The sequence below is a fragment of the Pteropus vampyrus genome, unplaced genomic scaffold, assembly GCF_000151845.1.
Source record: "Pteropus vampyrus isolate Shadow unplaced genomic scaffold, Pvam_2.0 Scaffold167, whole genome shotgun sequence".
NCBI lineage: Eukaryota > Metazoa > Chordata > Mammalia > Chiroptera > Pteropodidae > Pteropus > Pteropus vampyrus.
Genome location: NW_011888948.1, coordinates 735,969 through 742,083, shown reverse-complemented (window position 1 = coordinate 742,083; position 6,115 = coordinate 735,969). Strand labels below are relative to the sequence as shown.

General features: G+C 36.2%; 1 long non-coding RNA gene and 1 other non-coding gene across 2 annotated transcripts in view; one reads left to right on the top strand and one right to left on the bottom strand.

Moving 5' to 3' along the window:
* The first annotated feature begins 3,372 nt into the window (after positions 1-3,372).
* Positions 3,373-3,491, top strand: LOC111745856. Its single transcript, XR_002782824.1, has one exon. It is a non-coding gene; the product is annotated as a 5S ribosomal RNA (ribosomal RNA).
* A 477-nt stretch (positions 3,492-3,968) lies between these two features.
* Positions 3,969-6,115, bottom strand: part of LOC111745848 — a 3,805-nt gene continuing 1,658 nt past the window's right edge. The window contains exons 2-3 of the long non-coding RNA XR_002782821.1: positions 4,412-4,741; positions 3,969-4,249 (exon numbers count right to left, since the gene is read on the bottom strand). This is a non-coding gene — a long non-coding RNA (uncharacterized LOC111745848). The remainder of the gene's footprint in view (positions 4,250-4,411; positions 4,742-6,115) is intronic.

The following is a 6,115-nucleotide window of genomic DNA, read 5'->3' as shown; positions in this document are numbered from 1 at the left end:
AAAAAAGTTTTAAAAAAATTAAAAAGTACTCAAGCCTACAGAATATACCATAGCTGATAAATCAAATTATCAAATCTAGGCTGGTTAGTAAACAAACAAGAGGCAAACAAAATAAATGGGAATAAAACATCAGTTCTGGCCCATGCCACACGGTGGCAGGCTTACTCTGTGTTGTGCTTTCTTTTTAGGGCAAAAAAAAAAAAAACCGCGAGGAGGGAACAAACTTTTTAAAGAAACGAATCTTAATGTTTGGGTTTAACTACATCAAACCATATATTTTAGGGAGTTAACTTTTAGAAAAGATGATAAACGTTATTAGTTTATCAAGATTATATTTCCTTATAAAAATGCTCCTTACATTGTATGGTACCTGAGAAGAAGGAATTTGACCTTCAATAGGATATTCTAACTCTAGATTTCAATTTCTTCATCACTGAAATGATGAGTTTAGATTATTTACATTTCTAAGATCATCACATCTCTCTTACAACTAAAAGAAAGCCTAAATAATCTTCTCCAATAACAAGAATTTCAGTCACATTGCGGGTAACTTGATAAAGAATTGAGTTAGGTTACCTAGGTTCGAGTTTAAGTTCTGCCATTTATTAACTGCAAGAGATTAGGTAAGGGACTTATCCTATCAAAATTTCAGTTTCCTCATCTGCAAAGTAATATAAATTATAGTACATATCTTATGGAGTTGTTACAATTAAATGAGTGTTCACCAAACCATTTCTTTTTCTTCCTGGGCAAACAGCTAAACCACATTTTCCATCTTCACTTGCAGTTAGTTGAGACCATATGACTGAATTCTGGCCAATGGAATATGAGAGGAAGAGATATGTGCTCCTTCTAGACTCAGCTCACAAAAATCTCCTGTTGTAATTTTCCTTTTTATTTCCCCTTCTGCAGGTTTCCCCTAGAAGCCACTTGTTAAAGATGACAGAACTGTAAAATGGAAGAAACTGTAGTCCTCAAATCACGGTTTGGAAGACAGCTTTATGTCTATTAGAAACACTCATTTTGGCCTTTATATGAGTTTGAAATAAACTATTTTGTTTAGCCACTGAGAGTCTGACGTTTGGCTATCATGGAAGCTAGCATTAACTGAAATGGCTTATAAAGCATTTAACACAATTACTGACACTATACGGGCTTAATAAATGTTAGATGTTATTAATATCATGACTCAAAAATACAAACCAAGAGCTTAAGACTTTGAACTTAAAACACAAGCAATATTTTGGAGATCCTATCTGCAGTATACAAGATTTGGCCTTTTTTTTTTAAAGCTAGAGAAAGTCTAGGAAATAAAGTGTGTGGAAGTAGTAAAAATTTGAGCAATTTATGTATGTAACTTGTAGAAACTCAATATTTTGTATTTATATTTGCTACACTTTTTTGAAAATTTTAACAGAATATAAAAGAAGGAAAATCAAATAAAAATTCAAGTTGGTGCCATCTTTATAATAATATTTAAGATGATTTCTTCCTTGTGAACACTTTAGTCTGTGTTATGATTCATTCAGTGATTCAGTATTTCACACAAAGCTTATCCTTCTTAAAAATGTCTTCTTTCTTGGCTCCAACACCTTTGGATATTTTAATGCTTTTGTTCATGCTTATTTCCAGTTTTCTCTAGTGATATTCTACCTCTCTTAAAGCTCAGATCAAATTTCATGTGTTCAGTCCAACTCCTTTAAGACATCCTGGTTGGAAAGGATCCCATCTGCATCGAACTGTAATATTTGTGTAAGCTAAGGCTCTTACTATTTGTTGCTTCTATCCTAGAGTTTATTCTCAGTGGGTCGATATAGCTTGCTTCTCCCTAATCAGATTGTAAACCATCTGATGATAGGGACTGTAATTTTTTTTTTGTATTTCCCATAGAGAATAGAGTTCGTATTGATAATTGATTCATTGGTTTGAAATTTCTCCTAAAATTTTAATCTCTCTCTTTCTCTCCTGGAGTTTTATAAGAATAAAGAAAAACAGCTTTTATAAAGTTTTCTTCATAAATCAGTAACAATTTGCAGTTGGGGAACAATAGTGGCAGAGGTGGTATTTTATGACCAGTGGTTTGGTACAAAAAATAAATTAGTATCTGATTTCCCTTACTGAAACTAGAACAATTTTATATGTATGACCAGTTAAACTTATTTTGCTTTTTCACTTTGTTTTTTATCCTTCATCCTAACTATTCACTTTCACTCTTTTTTGCATATTTGCTTAAGATGTTTTCCTTAAAAACATTAAAAGTTATAGTTGAAAAATTTTAACATTATATAGTCAACAGAATAAGGACCTTAGGAAATTTTAACTTGAATCTTGCCTTTCTTCTTCAGTTTGATAGCTATGCAATATTCTAGTTTCACCCTGTGTTTATCCTCTAAAAATTAGTAATATTTATAGTCAATGTTTACTTAGATTTACCAGCATATTTATTAACTTCTTTGCTCATCATTGATTCCTGCATTCTAATCTTTCCTGCTGGATTTATATTCCTTCTTTCTGCAAGGTCTGTGAGAAGGAAATTTTCTCAGTCTTGGTTTAAAAATGTCTTTATTTTATCTTCACCTTTAAATGCTAGTTTATAAACTGGATAGAGAATTCTAGATTAACAGATACTTCCTACTATCATTTTGGAGATATTATTCTATTGTCCTCTGACATCTACTGTTTGTCATAAAAAGTCAGCTTAGTCTATATATTGTTTCTTGGTAGGTAATGTGATTTTCAGGACCATCCTTAACATTTGTAAAACCTGGGGCAAAATTACAAATGGAAGTTTATATACCATATGTCTAAAAATTTGTAAGTTAAAAATCAAGCCAACAACTAATTAAACAATATGTCCTAACCTCCTACCTTGACAAATATTGCTTAAATATAGCTTTTCAATGACTTGAATGGCCAAGCCTTGAATTTAAGATTCTTGGAATCCTTGGGGTTCTATAGTGGAACTTGGCAGGGTAGGGAGAGATTACTCCCTGGGTCCCTGTCCCACAGTTCATCTCCCTTTTTGCAGTTCTGGCTTCATCCACACTGGAAGGGGCTTCACACGCATACTGTGGATTTCTACTTTCAAGTCCCACTAACAGACACTCCCTGGCTACCCCGTGGCTCTAAGGTGTGCAGTCTATCCTTGAGGTGTTGGATGTAGGGAAGAGGCCAATGTGGATCTTGGAAGGCTGAGGATTCCAGGGTGTTGGGCACCTGGAATATGGTTTGCAGGTAGGGAATAATGTTTTGAGGGATCATGTTTCTTGACGCTGATTTAACCTCAAGTATGTTCTTTATACTGCATCAAAGAAAAAAATTTTTAAGTGCAAATCATAGCATTCTACTCTCTTGCTTGAAAACCCATAATGAGTCTACGGCCATGCTACCCTGAACAAGCCCGATCCCGTCTGATCTCAGAAGCTAAGCAGGGTCAGGCCTGATTAGTACTTGGATGGGAGACCACCTAGGAAGACCAGGTGCTGTAGGCATAAAAAATAAAAAAAACCAGGGGATTGTAAACTAATAAGGTCCTTGCAATCTGTGAGATCAACCAAGAGTTGCCTCACCTAAAAAATAAATAAACAAATAAATAAAAACTAAAATCCCATAATGATCTCCCATTACATTTGAAATAAAATTGTGAAAAGGCTGCAAAGCTCTGGGTGGTACCTCCACTTGCTAAGCTCTGTGGGGAAAGCTTTTATCTAAGATGTTTCTCTTTCCAAAACATACTCTCCTACCTGCTCTTCACATGGGTTACTTCTACCTATTGTAAAATTTTTGGCTTAGATGTCGCCTCCTCTCCAAGTACACCTTCCTGGTTATTTGCTATCACTGCATCTTGTTCACTTCCTTCAGAGTACAAATCACAAATTTATTTTACTTGTTTGGTGTCTCCTCCTCCAAACTGTCATCTAACTTAAAGAGAATGTCAAAGATTAGATTTCCTGGGAGGTAGACAGAGATCAGCACATAGGAATTTTATTAGAGAGTACTCTAATCAACACCTGTTGAATAAAAGGAAAGAGGATTGAGCATCAGTTAGTGGATGTTGGCTGTCCAGAAGGGAGCCTGACTTTGAACAAAACAGCTCTCTTTTGCTGAAGCAATTCCTAAGAGGGCTGATGGCTATGGTCTAGGCAGGGCAGTATGGCATTCCAGGATGGTCCATGCCTTGTGCCACGCAGATCCACTTTCTTCATGAGTCCTGGGAGTAGCTCCTCCAGGAGCTGGTGGGCCTCTTTTCCTGGGGGAAATTTATAAAAGGAAAGTTAGTAAGATGAACTACGACCTCCTTGCTGCTGCTAGTCTTGGAGCTGCAACTTATATTTATCCTCTTCTTCCTCTGCTGTCCATTCTAGATTCTCCTCCCTATCAATTAGCTCCTCTGAAAGTTTAGGTGACTTACCTAGTGAAGTGGCTCAGACTGTCAAAAATCTCACGCTTCACCTGCTGCACGTGGCCATTTGTCATCAAAATTGCACAAGACAGTACTAAGATGTCCAAGTTGATTATCTGGTTGCCAAACATATGTTTCTCAGCCTCTACTGTATAACAGTAGCTCTACTTCCTCTTGATGATAAGGAGTCAATTAGCCCCACCAGGATCTTTTTCTTGCCCGCTGGTGTTGGCATGAGGGGCCCAAAGTGCCTGGTTGTATAGCTTAAAGTTCAGTTGAAGACTCTTTCTGTGCTTCTGGGTAGAAATGTTCTCCCTTTGGGAATCAAGACCTTTAAACCTGTAATTAACAGAATTATTCTCCTATGTCCCATTCCAACTTAAACCTTACATTAACTGTATTTCATTAGATTCTTGGCAGATACTTTTTACCAGCATAGTCATCCATTAGCATGAATATTAAGAGGAGTTGTCCTCCCAACCCTTGGAGGTAGAGCCCAATTTCTTCCTTCAAGTACTACTTATAAATTCAGTTATTTGCCCTATCAAAAAGTTTATAGTGCTCCCAAATATTTTTTTGGAACAAGTAATTTTGCTATTTTTAGTTAACAATTATAGAGAGCTTTTGGAGCTGAAAAAAAAAAAAGCTAAAAAATCACCTAGCCAATTTTAGGTGAAAAGCCTATGATTTGTCTGATGGAAGGTGACTCGAGCCAATAAATAATATAGTAATAGATATTTCATTCTTTCTAGTACATCAGCATTAACCTAATTAGATTTCCTTTGTCCCAGAGGTAAGTGAAGTCGTTAAGTCCAGCCATACGGCTTTTCCTAAATAAATAACACTGATTTGTGCCTCTCTACTCTTGAACGTACTGCTCTCTTTCCTAGAGGGTCTTTCCCTCCCTCCCTAATCTAGCTACTATTTGTCCTCTATCAAATATTTGATAACTCCAACCCCAAACCCCCATTTTTTTCTCAAATATGTTTTACAGAAGTTCTTTTGATCAGGTTGTAGACTAAAGAAACCGTCTTCAGTTTCTTTGAGCAAAGTAGGCCTCTCTTAGTAAATTCACTGAACTGCCATGACCTTGGTCAAGCCACTTCATTCAACGGTTATCGAGGGCACTGTGCAAAGCCCAGAAGTCCTGTTTCAAAGAATTTATAATCTAGGGAAGAAGACAGAGATAAGTAATTTACCTTTAACAGGAAATGCACAGTACATTTTTGGGCAATGTAAAATTTATGTATCAGACTATGTACAGTGTCCTGGAAATCAGGGGAGAAGTTACAGTTGACAGTGTCTGAGTGAACTTCAATTGCTGATGCTGTTCAATCACCGAAGAGGATGCAGGGAAAAAAGACAAGAGTAGGTGGTATTTGACCTGGATTTTGAAAGATGAGTGGGAGACTGATGTGTACTTTGGGGTGATGTTAAAGATAACTAAAGCCTGACAGTAGATAAAGCTGTAAAAACAGATTTTGTTCAGAAATTATTGCAATAAGGGAAAAAGACCCCAGTATAGAACTGGACTCAATTCTCCTATTGCAATAAATTCTGAACAAAATCTGTTTTTACAGTTTTAACTAATTTTTGGCTCTGGTTTTCCTTAAAGGAGAAGGTAGTAATTCAGGGCATTTCAGACAGAGACAAAAGAATGAACAAACGCAAAGAGGAGTAAAGCAACTGAAGGAAAGTTAAGTAGTAATCCAA